Source organism: Harmonia axyridis, chromosome 4 (assembly GCF_914767665.1).
Source record: "Harmonia axyridis chromosome 4, icHarAxyr1.1, whole genome shotgun sequence".
NCBI lineage: Eukaryota > Metazoa > Arthropoda > Insecta > Coleoptera > Coccinellidae > Harmonia > Harmonia axyridis.
This window is the reverse complement of record NC_059504.1, coordinates 33,865,960-33,879,434: the sequence shown is the minus strand read 5'-3', so window position 1 is coordinate 33,879,434 and position 13,475 is coordinate 33,865,960. Positions and strand designations below refer to the sequence as shown.

Genomic DNA, 13,475 nt, shown 5'->3' with positions numbered 1-13,475 from the left:
TGGCAACTGAAGAAACACTTCGAGAAAAAGGAATTTTAGCAGGAGATGTGTTGATAGATTACCTATGGAGTTCTGTTTATGGTCCGGCTTGTTATGTTGAAAAATCATTAATTAGTTGTGTTGAATTGGTCCGAAAAGATGAAGTTGATGGAGTATTTTTTATTACTTTCAAATTTTGTAATATTTAAGTGATTAATACATATTGATGACTAAAATATTACAAAATAGAAAGCCACTAATAACCTATACGCGGAGACGGTTTTTTTGCAGAGGTTTAATCAGTTGTCTTGTATCATACGTTGAAATGTATGATGCCCCGTTCACATTTCCTCTGCTAATACTAAGATTTATGGACACATGTTTTATTGTTTGAATTTTTCTTAGTGCTCTTTCTTAAAAGAATATATTCAATATATTTTTGCAAACTTTCTAGTTTTGAATTTGGTTCAACTTCCTAGTTCCCTGTTGCTGCAAACTTTCTAAATGTGTTCACATTCATTTAACTTTTCAATGACAGCAGTTGAGAGAACCGCAAGATCGATTGACTACTGTAACATCTGTACCCCCTGCAGATCAACCCTGTGGTTTACAGCCATGAAAAAATCCTAGCGGACCTTTCAATTGTTGTGGTTTATGATACTGTCCTCAAACCTACAGTTATCCTTACAGTTTCAGAAAGATAAAAACTGTTGTGTGACAGATTTACCGTTGCTCTACTCCTACCGTTAAATTGAATATGGGTATTTTTCGATAAACCATTTCCTTACTACGAATTAGTTGAGGTTTGGATTTTATTGCACTTGCATTTTCAAGGATCTTCATGCTACATTTTCAGAGAAAGAAGAAATTCTAGTTAAAGTAGGTACGCATCTATCAGCTAAATTGTTGAGTTTCCTTAGGTTGTTTGAGGATATGACAGACTAATAAATAAGAGTTGTTCTTACGATCCAAGGATTTTTTTAGGTGAAATATTTTTTTGGAAAAATGTCATTTTCTTGACCTATTTTTTTCGGAGATGCTCATTTCATACCTCCTTCTTTTCGTACTGCTGTGTTTGATTGACTACTAAAATTAAGTCCAATTCAACAAGCATAAACCATAAACATTTTTGGTAACAAAAATAATCATAAATTGATCTGGTAATTCATAGAGAAAGAAAAGATATTATTGATCGGAAAATGTCTTACCATCTGCATCTTTCTGCCAGTATAGTTACATATATCATATCTGAGCCTAGTTTCGAAATTCACATGATACACAATATTTTCAATGATTTCTCATTCAAATACGTTTTGCATATTCTGATTACAAAGTTAGTTTGACTTAGTTTTTGGCATAATTTCTCTGAATTTATTATTTGTTACCATAATTTCCTCATTTTCCCAAGGTTGTGCCTGTTGGTTTGCTCCTACTATTCCCGTTGATACTAAAAATCATAAGGTTTGTCTTTACTCGCATATAATGAAAATGTCAAATTCGTTATACCACTAGGTTAGTACGAGAACTATATTATGTATAAGTATCTATTAAATATAACATAATAGAATAACCGAATTTATTAATCTTTTGTCAAATATCTAAGCTATATAACACAAGTATGTTTTGCATACAACAATTCCAAATTGATCAATAATATGTAAAGTTCTTATGAGATACTTTATAAGGAGTGTCATTCTCTGATTAAATTGACATTGTTGTTTGTTCCTGAACTCTTGCTAAAATAAAATCTCTGGATGGAAAATATGTATTTTTTTAGCAGCAGAAAATTTATTTCAGGTTTTTTTTGTATTATGGCTTATCAGTTATACAAAATTTCCCGACCTTGTGTGATGAAGACAAAAAAATCATGATTTTATTCCATTATATGAAATATTATATGTATATTCATTTAAATTAATTATACTTCGTCCGTTTCTTTGAAATAAGATAATGAATATGCCGAAAAATAGAAAAATTTCTCAGTGTACTTTCTTGCTTAACTTGAATAAAATCTTACCCATACACCGTTAGATATTATACGGGTTACATATTATATTGTAATAAAATACTAGATGACATTTCGAGGTTCATCAATGTGGATTTCATGGAATCAATACATTACTTTTGGTGGTCATTAGGGAAGATAACGCGGAATCAAATATAATTTAGAGGTGTTAATATACGTAAAATGAGTGAGTTATAATAAAATGAGTATTCTTAAAATTGCAAGTTGACAATCAATGAAGGTAAAACTGTTGAGAATAACAAAAATGTACCGTGTTATAGATTCAACCTCTTTAGAAAGAATAACTGTCATGTTCTATGATTCTATGACACCACTTTGATGGAAAAAGGCCATGATCCAGCCTCTCTTAATTTGGTGTCATTCAGAGTAACTTGTATGATCTTTGTAGTACAATTTGTCTTTCGCTTCAAAATAGGCCTCTGTTTCGGCGATAAGTTCTTCATTGGCGTTAAATTTCTTTCCAGCGAGCATTCTTTCGAGGTTTGAGAAATGGAAAAAGTCGCTGGGGGCCAGATCTGGCGAATACGGTGTTTGCAAAAGCAATTCGAAGCCCATTTCATGCAGTTTTGCACGGCGCATTGTCTTGATGAAACAGAACTTTTTATTTCTTCAAATGGGGCCGTTTTTTAACGATTTCTTCCTTTAAACAATCCAATAAAGGTATATGATAATCGCTGTTGAAGGTCTGGCAATTTTGGAGGTAATCAATGAATATTATACCTTGCGCATCCCAGAATACTCAAGCCATAACCTTGCCAGCTGACTATTGTGTTTTCCTCGCTTTGGTTCCGGTACATCGTGCGTGCAGTCCACTCAGCTTACTGTCGATTGGACTCCGGAGTGAAATGATGGAGCCTTGTTTCATCCATTGTCACATATTGACGCAAAAATTCAGGTTTGTTGCATTTCAAACACTGCTCAGTATCATTAACACGTTGTTGCTTCTGATCGATTATGAGCTCGCGCGGCACCCATTTTGCACATAACTTTCTCATGTACAAATATTCATAAATGATATGATATACACCTTCAGATAAAATCTTGACAATCCCTGCTATCTCGATAAACTTCACTTTACGGTCGTTCAAAATTATTTTGTGATTCTTTTATTTTTTCGTCGGTGGGCGCCCACTGCGTTCGCCGTCTTCGGTGCTCATTTCACCACGTTGAAACTTAGCATACCAATCAATGATGGTGGATTTTCCTGGTGCAGACCCCGGAAACTCTTCATCAAGCCAAGATGTCGCTTCAACTGTATTTTTTCCTCTCAAAAAGCAATATTTTATCAGGACACAAAATTACTATTTTTTTCATCTTTTTTCAAATAACAAAAGTAGTTATACTCACAACGCAATATCTCACAAATGACTGGTCGAACTGCTTTCAAATTTTGACACGTATCCTTTGAAAATTGGTAGGTAATAACTAAAAATCATATGGATTTAATACTAGCACCGCCATCTGTGCATCAGACCGGGGATTTTTCAAATGGCGTGATATAGAGGTTGGGTAGATCACAGAGGCGCATGAATTAACGATCGCCCTAAAGCTCCAGATGACAAGTCATTTTTTAATTTGAGTCTGTGTCTTTCCGACATTCCGATTAATATTCTCTATAACTGTTCGATTTTATCTATTACCATGTATAATGGAATAGTGCAGGATACATCTGTAAGTGGCAAGTGCCTTTGAAGCCCTTGTAATATTCCGCGTCCTTGAAAATTGCACTTTTGCACTTTTAAGATCATATTAAAGGTAGTATAGGTATTATTGCACTCAATTCGAAGATATCCTTTTCGCGTCATTTGAAAGACAACAAAAATGACACTTTTATGTATGTGTTGGAAAACACAAAAAATAATTATTGACAGCCGTGATCAATAGTATATACATAAATCTTCTGATCAATTTGGCAGCATTCACTTTCAATAGAACGCTTCGATCTTAGCCTAGCAAGGCTAGAATATGACCCAAATTTAATAAATGTTGGAGTTCGATAATGTTTATTTTAATACAATAAACTCCCTGTTCCGATCAAATATCGAGGAATCATAACAACACAGCCAACAGCATAACCTCCTTCCTTCGCAAAGTCGGTCAAAAAATCCTCGTCAATAAAGTCGGACAACCTGTATATTAATTCTGAAATCGTGAGTCAAAATTCTCTTGCATTTTGTAATTCCCTCTGACCGTTCTGATTTTCCTGCTGTAGTACACACACCTTACGGTTTACCTTTCGCCCTCATTTTACAACATTTTTAGACCTACTGAACGGCTCGAGCTACGAAATGCCTCGTTCAGTCGCATTACTTTTGAGCAGACGTTACATCGGGGACGTACGTCTTGGATAGTTTGTTGCAAAGAACTCGTAACACATTACGAAGCTGAGGTTGTTGACCGCTCAGTGTGGATTTTTTACGAGCAATGATCTTGAGCTTGAAGCTTGGGATGATAAATTCGCACAAGGTTGCAGACTGAAATTAAGACGAAGATTAATGTGGAATAATTCAAGGGTCTGTTCTTGGAGTTTTGGTGAATAATTTATTCGTGTTGGAACCAAGCAGGAAATGCTGCAAATTTTTTGTCCATTTATTTTAAATTCTGCCATCGAAAGTGTTTCTATCAGAACCTTCTCAATAATTCAGAAGAAATGAACAATTAAGGTTGAAAATATTAGGATATTATATATTTTAACACTAAGGTGGGACAATTTTTAACTACCTCACAGAGAATCTAGAGCTAACATCAGCAAAATAGAAAATGTTCTGAAATCCAAATACAAGAACATGACGAGTCTCAGATTAATTTTTATAGATACATATATGGATAATAACCTGCGAAACACAAGTAAAGGCTGACAAGAGCTTATAACACTACCCAGAAAGCTGGATAACTCGAATTATAGAAAATACGCCATTAGATAATATTTTCGAGTAAAATTATTTCATTATTGTGTCAACCAAAGTCATTTCTCTTTAGTACATAGGCGTACCTACAGAACGGCAGGGGGCAGCTGTCACCCTCTTGGAAGCAAAAAAATTACTCGTCATTAAATTTTATTGCTAGAATTCATTTAAATCTTGAAATAACTATTTTACTTATAAAAAATACTCACACTATTGACAATTATGCAAAAAGGGTAATTTATTGTTATTTCATAAAATGTTACAACCTGAACGAGCATGCTTTGTACACCCCCCTAGTTACGATGCTGGATAAGCTCTTGTTTCAATGTACTTATGAGATTTCAATGATTGCATATAATTTATATATTTGCATTCGTTGAGGCTTTATATTTTAACTTCAATTTCATAGAACAAAAACTTATTACCTAACAAGAAAAATATGCATTAGACAGGTCCGCATCCAATGACCTGTCAGGCCGAAAGAACGAAATACCGAAGACGATCGAATTTAATCATTCTGATATAACAGGCTAACTGAAAAGTCCCCAGTCTACCATAGAAAAACACATTTTTTTGGCAAAATTCGATTTTATTATTCAACATAGTTGCCTTCTGGGGCGATACATCGAATATAGCGATCTTCCAACTTTTGGCAGTACGATTTGTCTTTCGCTTCGAAATAGGCCTCAGTTTCGGCGATCACTTCTTCATTGGCGCTGAATTTCTTTCCAGCGAGCATTCTTTTGAGGTCTGAGAACAGGAAAAAACCGCTGGGGCCAGATCTGGCGAATACGGTGGGTGCAGAAGCAATTCGAAGACCAATTCATGCCATTTTGCCATTGTTTTCATTGATTTGTGACACGGGCATTGTCTTGATGAAACAGCACCTTCTTTTCCTTCAAATGGGGACATTTTTTTACGATTTCATCCTTCAAACGATCCAATAACGCTATATAATAATCGCAGTTGATGGTCTGAGAAAATCAATGAATATTATACCTTGCGCATCCCAGAATACTGATGTCATAACCTTGACAGCTGTCTTTTGTGTTTTTCCTCGATTTGGATTCGGTTCATCATGTGCAGTCCACTCAGCTGACTGTCGATTAGACTCCGGAGTGAAATAATGGAGCCATGATTCATCCATTGTCCCATATCGACGCAAAAACCCAGGTTTATTGCACTGTTTTTTTTATTTTCTCAGTCAGCAAATTAATCTTATGAAAAGTTTTGAAGATACAGCAAAAATATATCATCAACTCATTTTTTGATCAGGTAATATCATAATTAGAGCATCAATCATTGAAATGAAATGTTCCATAACATGGCCTACGTATAAAAAAAGCGGTAAACTCTTTAGAATGGTTTATTATTTCCCCTTATATCGCAGCAAAGCCAAAACTGCTGCTCTAGGCAGAGATACAATTTGCCGCCTTAACACCTTAACAGAAGTCAACACTGCACACTACGAAAAATTTGTATTGGGCAAGCAGGATCTCTCACCAAAAGACTCAAAATTTCAGGCATCTCTTCGAAAATAGGGAAAATATCCGTCAACAAAAACTACAATTTCAAACCTGGTAAGAAAAAATAAACTTTCGTTCCATTCCATGTTCATTCACCTCGTCGCATTACTGTATTCTCACATATTTTTGAGTGATGGAGACATTTTTTCTAGTTGATTATAACTTTTTCAAAATCACCTCCAGCTGGTGTTCCCAAAGGAATAAATTCTAGAAGATACTACCTGATTCATATAATTCCATTTTTATCCATTATTCAAACAAGAAAAGAATTCACAAAGAATTGAAAGTAAGATCAAACCACCTCAAAAACGGAATAAATGTCGGCAAATTTTATCAAAGAGGACCTATGAGTGCATAGGTTTTAGCGACAATAACTCCTTAAAACATACTATGAGGGGAATTATGCGTCATCTTAGAAAACTATGAGTATAATGCATAATGCGACACCTTTAATGTTAAATTGTATGTTTTCCTTCCTGCTGTTTCTTACTGAATTTTTACTAAAATATCAAGCTTGAAATACCGCCCCTGGATGTTGGCGACCACCTACCCTGGCTAACCCCTAGCGACAGCCCTGTATTACAGAAAATCTGTCATAACTATGAGAAAAAAATTAAATAGGTACATAATGAATGGATGCCCCACGTCAAGATATTGAAGTACTTTATATGTTCATAGTTAAATTTTTTGAAAATATTAAGTATCTCAACTACTAGCATTGAGGATGGGTTAGATATTTAGACTAGGAAAACATGGAAAATAATCCAAAACTATAATTTCTTGTAAAATATTTCAAAATCGTAAAACTCAGTTAAGCTCATCTTTTCATAGTTTTCAAGTTTATAAATATTGAAAATTAGTGTTTCATTATTTATATGTAACTATAGAATTAAATATTTCTTTATATAACCAAATATCCAAATTAGGAAGCACAAGGCCTCTCGGTATATCCACATGTTGTACCTTCCATTTCCCTTTCAGTTTTCCACCTACATTATCATACTCACTTCTCCTAAGGAATAAAATTAAAAGTGACGGTCCCCTTCCAAATATTTTATATACGGCCGGTTTAACAATCCTACAATAAACAGTTAACTTACTCGGCCATTATCAGAGATACGAACGAAACAAAAATCCTATCGAGTTTAGACCGTTCCAGATTAAGAGAAGTTCATTAAACTTTTCTTGGCCACGCTTCCTATTAGCACTTCTGATAGATCAATGATCTTTCTACTCGCTGATTAAGCTTTCGATTCTTGCGCTTTTCTATGAAGCGATGATCCGCCGTTTTTAAGTAGATGAGTCGCTATGGATGATGAGGTAGAGTTGACGTCGAGTGCAAGTAGATCTTACATTTCTTAGAAGCAAGAATGAATGAGAAATTTACGTGTTACTGATGTTCACTCGTTGATGGAAGCTACATTTGCCTCTTGCATATTTTTGCGTGCTTCTCCAAGGAAAGAGGACTAATTCATTTTGCCCAAATATCAGTAATTTTCGAATTTTGAGCCGAGAGTGGTCTGACCAAAGGAAGAGATTTTTTTTTGGAAGAGATAATCGTAAAAAACTGTCGTCAGGTACTAATCAATGACTTCATAAAAAATAAATACTTATTAAACGTAAATATACAACAAAGAACATTTTGAAGACCACAACAAACTTTTTTCCGTACGAAAACATTTAATAAATTTGTAATCATAATAAACAGAAAAAACATAAATATGACACGACTACAAACTAATGACTCAAAGACATGATGATTAAAAAAGTAAAATAACTTATTTCCGCTTTATATATTTATTTTCACAACAATTGTTTCGTCATGATAACATGACTTCGTCAGGTGAGTATGGTAACTTCAGTTACCATAACATATAACATGACTTCGTCAGGTGAGTATGGTAACTTCAGTTACCATACTCACCTGACGAAGTCATGTTATCATGACGAAACAATTGTTGTGAAAATAAATATATAAAGCGGAAATAAGTTATTTTACTTTTTTAATCATCAAGATGAATTTCCGACAAGTAAAGACTGAGACAATCAAACACTTGACTCAAAGACAATTGTTGCGTAAGAGAAATAAAATTATTTACTCGTAATATAGTTTGTTATTTGTGTTTTTTATATGATTTCAATTCTAACAATCTCTCTACTCTCTTCATGTTTGCGAACCTTTTTATCTTAATAGTAAATTCTAAAACAAGTTGCAGAATAGGCTGCTATTCCAACACGAATGCGAAACTCGCTTCTTCGTCGCTCGTTTTCGAACGCATGAGTGTTGGAATTGCTTTCTGCAACAAGTATTAGAATATATTTTCTCTATTTCAGTCAAGTTTTGTGAAATGTTATGGAAATTCAATGAAAAATTCAGATTATACATTCTAGTGACATTTGTATTGTATCTTGGCAGTTGGTGTGACTGTTACGAAAATTGACAGATTACGGAATATGAATTTGAATCATACGTTTCGAATTTTGAAATAATTTATAATTACGCATTAAATTCATGAATAATTTCTGCAGAAATCGATTTAACACCAACAGAATTAATAGAAATAGCTAATAATGTCGCAAATCCTTTCAATTAATCCAAATTATATCATATTGACAATTGATGTGTGTTGAATTTTGATGGATTGGAAGTCTGTGTAGACAACCACAAAATGAAAACTATAACTGAAAACAATGCTGTAATGAGTTCATTACAGCACTGTTTTTAGAACTGTACCTAATGAACTCATTACGATACTGAAATAGAGAAAATCAATATCGATATCAATTTTCCTATTGATGTATACCTAATAAGGCCAAACCTGACAACCTTACCCGATCCAATGTTGATCTGAGCCAAGTTTTCAATCTCTTGAATGTTGAAAGAGAAAAAGAGATTTAATTCCGAAATTTGAAATTACGCGAAATAATAGTATTTTTTTTCTAATCCTGTGGCTGATCCATTCATTCTGCCACATCTTGTAGAGCAAATCGTGCGAGAATATCGCAGATTCGCACAGATCTTATAGTCATATTTTATTACGATATGTTGGTACTCGAAATTCTCCTGCCACGGATTTATTTATTATCTGTGAAATTTGTAATACAGAACCAATTTTTTCTTGAACTAGTGGAAGAATATCAATGCCTTCTACACTTGTATTATAACAGTTATTTATAATACAAGTGCAGAAGGCATTGATATTCGTACAGAAGGCTCATTTTACCACTCGTTCATTCCAAAACTCGCCACTTCGTGGCTCGTTTTTGAATTTTGAACTCGTGGTAAAATGAGCCTTCTGTACGAGTATTATACATTATTTTCTCTAATTGATTGCATTTTTATTGAAATTAATGAAATATTTCCATAAATATCATTTAGTGATTTTTGCATTGAAAAATGTTGGTTGGCAGAACTGATTTCTTTAAGGCAAATTGATGAATTGGCAGATAAAGCCGTGGCGGAAAGTTCGGAGTACCAACATATAATAATGAAATATAACCATGAAAACTGTGCGTTTCTGATATATTCTCGCACGATTTTGTTCTACAAGATGTGGAAGAATGAACGGAATAACCACAGAATTAGAGAAATAACTATTTTGATTACTCGATTCGATTATTATTATACAGGGAGTTCCTGAATTGGGGGTATAAAGAGAATGTCCTTGCCTTATTTTAGTAAAAAAGGTCTTATAAACATGGGCCCGCTTATGCTTTGTTTTCGAAATATAGGGTGATTTTTGTGATGATTATACCAATTCATCGAATCTTTATCTTGGGTTAATAAATACCAAAACATATAATTAATTGATTTATCATTGCTTACTAATTGGGTCCTTATAATAATTTGGATTTTCCTGAATATTCAATATTTTTCTCGAAATCGGTAGCACATACGACAAAACTCAAAAAACCAAAAAGTGTAGTACTGGACCAAAGTATATATTCACATTTTTCTAAACTATCAGTGATCCGAAAAAAAAAATTTTGGAAAAAAGAGGACACTGTTCCAGAAAAAAATATCACTATGTAGCTTTGCATTCGAAATTAGCATATCAAAATGTGACAATTTCAAATTGAAATATCTATACCAAATTTGAGTTGAATATCTGATATAAAGAAGGTGCTTTGAGAAAAAAAACTTGACAAAAAATCAAATTCTAACACCATGTATCTCGCAAAACAAGGTTTTTGCGACCCCATATCCATAGGACTGCTTTTTCTTAAAATGATCCGAGCTATCTGTCATTTTTGTTTGTGCCTACAATATAGGTTCCTCATAAAGACAATTGAAAACTGATGTCTTTACCAATAAATTGCACTAAATTGTACAACTCAGTACCTACAGACAATTTTTCAATGCGAATAACTCAGTTCAGTTATTTGACAACTGCAGTATTGAAAATTGAAATTGCTCGATAAGAATGATACAAAATACTGAAAACATGGCGTAAATGTATACCGATATCGAATTCAAAAATCACAAATGGCAAAACAAGGGGCAACAAAGCGGATAGAAATAGGAAAATAATAATTGTCGAACGTGGATGTGTTCGTAATGCAATAAAAGTAATCATTTTGAAAGCGATAATAAATTCATAAACTATAAAAGGGTTCGATTTTTTCCTACCATTCCAATTTCGAATGAAAGTAAAATTATTATTGGTTCATTTTTATGGAAAAATCTTCGTTCTTTGCCTAAAATGCCTAGAAATTTTATGTTTTGGAAATCTTGAAGGGGGGTAGTTACCCCCCTTCGATTTTCAATAATTGAACTATCGTTATAACTACTAACAATGGAAATACATAACATTCCAAAACAGTCACGGGACAAAAAAAATATCTGCAAGGAAAAATTTAATAGGTTTACTTGTCTCGGCCACACCTATGAGGCAAAGATCAGATAGTTGAGCCCCAACTATGGCTCGGCAGGTTTTCATTTCGAGTTATAGTGTTATCACTTTATTGTTTGAGTTAGTTAGAGTTAAATCTAATACAACAACAAAAAATACGCAAATACAACATTTTGATATTAATATGACACAATATGTAGAAAAGAGAATGTATCGAATTAGCGCGGGAATATTGAGAAAACAAGAAGTTCTCTATAAAAAATATTTTCTTCAGAACACGCATTATGTCCTTTTCATGTAGTTGCTTGCCGCAAGAACCACGTGTATTTGAGAATAAAATTGTGAATTTATATAGTAAAGGCTATTAATCAAGATGCCACTCGCTGTTGATTTATTGCACCCAACTGCTGAAAAACAGAAGAGATCTCACAAGCTCAAAAGGCTCGTACAACACCCAAACAGTTATTTCATGGACGTTAAATGCCCAGGGTGCTATGCTATATCTACTATTTTTTCTCATGCCCAGTCGGCTGTAGCATGCAAGGGTTGTTCAACCATTCTCTGCACATCCACTGGTGGTAAAGCTAGGCTTACTGAAGGTTGCAGTTTCAGGAGGAAGCCCCATTAACATGTACAAGTAATGTCATATATCGTATAGGTCCTGGAATCAGTGAACTGCCTGAAAACCCCGCATCTGAAAAGTACATATTTTCAAATCAATAATAACAATTGTGCGTGAAAAATATACCTGTGTTAATTTTTTGTGAATCCAATAAATACATTATTTGTAATTTTTGTTCGTAGCAATATTTGAAAATTTTGCAAGCAGTTTCGATTGATTTTCATACTGAATATTCATCTAAAAAATAATAAAATTTTATACACAAAATGGAAAAATCCATGAGAAATAAACATAACAAAAATCACGAGCAATCACAAGGGTAAGCAAAGATCAACTATTGAACAGATCCTAAAAAATTGAAATACAATCATAAATGAGCGTAATGATTTAGAGCAAATATTCAATTTAGTTTTGATCATCGTTAGGTATGCAGTAATAAATATTAATCATTAAATATTTTATTATAATTAGGTGTGCTAGTTATAAGAATTATTAAAAGCTTATAAAATATGTGAGTGGACATAATTTGAAACATTTCAAAGCTATCGATAGAAGATGGTGAAAAGATTATTCCTTTATTCTAGTTTACTCCTATCGAGAATAACATTTCAACTTCCATTCCATATCGATGTGGTCACTGTTGACTCATAATCTTGAATGAACAATAAATAGAATTAAAAAAATTGGGAATTGTTTATTCATGAACCCAGAAAAAACAAAGGTGAGGTAATCATATCATTCGGAAAGATGACGTACAAGAATATCAATTAGACATAACAAAGTCTCGAATTGATTTTTTTGTAATTCTTAAATTATGGCCTTGAAGAACATGACCATGAGAATAGGCAGTCAACACATAAGAAGGTGGAATAATTTCTGATTATCTGTATTGAACCATCAAGTGCTCTTCAACATTCGTCCAGGTTCAATTGAGTCCATCAAGTTAGCAACAGGAACTGCGCTGAGCTGAGAATTGCTGTGAGAGAATCAACTATCAACCATATGTTCTGAAAGAATAAGGTTTAAAATGGTCTAAAACCTTGAAAGTTAGAGTTCGTCGACATATTACGTGTCTGAACCTAGTCTAAAATCAGTGAATAATCCAAGTGATTAAATCATCGTGAATAGTCTGAATTGCTTCATAATATTTCAGGAGTGGTTGGATATCGAATCAAAGAATAATATAGATTAAGTATTTTGACTCTTTCAATTAATAATATGTTATCGAAACAGGAAGAATATTCAAGGTGGACTTTTCTGCAATATATTACTTCCATCAAGAGCAATATGAGATGAAAAAATTAGTGTCATTTCACTTTTTATTCAAATATTTTTATTGCGCCTCCCTTTGACCCTTTGAGACCTCTCTAAAGATTAAAGCTTATAAAAGTTAGGAGAACCTTTGCTAGTGTATTCCATCGCCACTTTAGGCACAGCATTACTGTAATTTTGACCCTGCAGCGGTTGGTAACCCGTAACCAGAAAATTTCTTTGCCGGCTCAGAAATCGATCTCTTACCTTTGGCTTAGAAGCATTGTTACCAACTGTAGGAAATTTTCCTTT

The 13,475-nt window shown here is 33.6% G+C and overlaps 1 long non-coding RNA gene across 1 annotated transcript; it reads right to left on the bottom strand.

Annotated features, from left to right (window-relative positions):
• Window positions 1-11,820: 11,820 nt before the first annotated feature.
• On the bottom strand, window positions 11,821-12,159 carry LOC123677990. The gene is made up of 2 exons (XR_006747177.1): window positions 12,039-12,159; window positions 11,821-11,984 (listed from the first exon to the last, which is right to left on the bottom strand). It is a non-coding gene; the product is annotated as an uncharacterized LOC123677990 (long non-coding RNA).
• Between the last annotated feature and the right edge of the window lie 1,316 nt (window positions 12,160-13,475).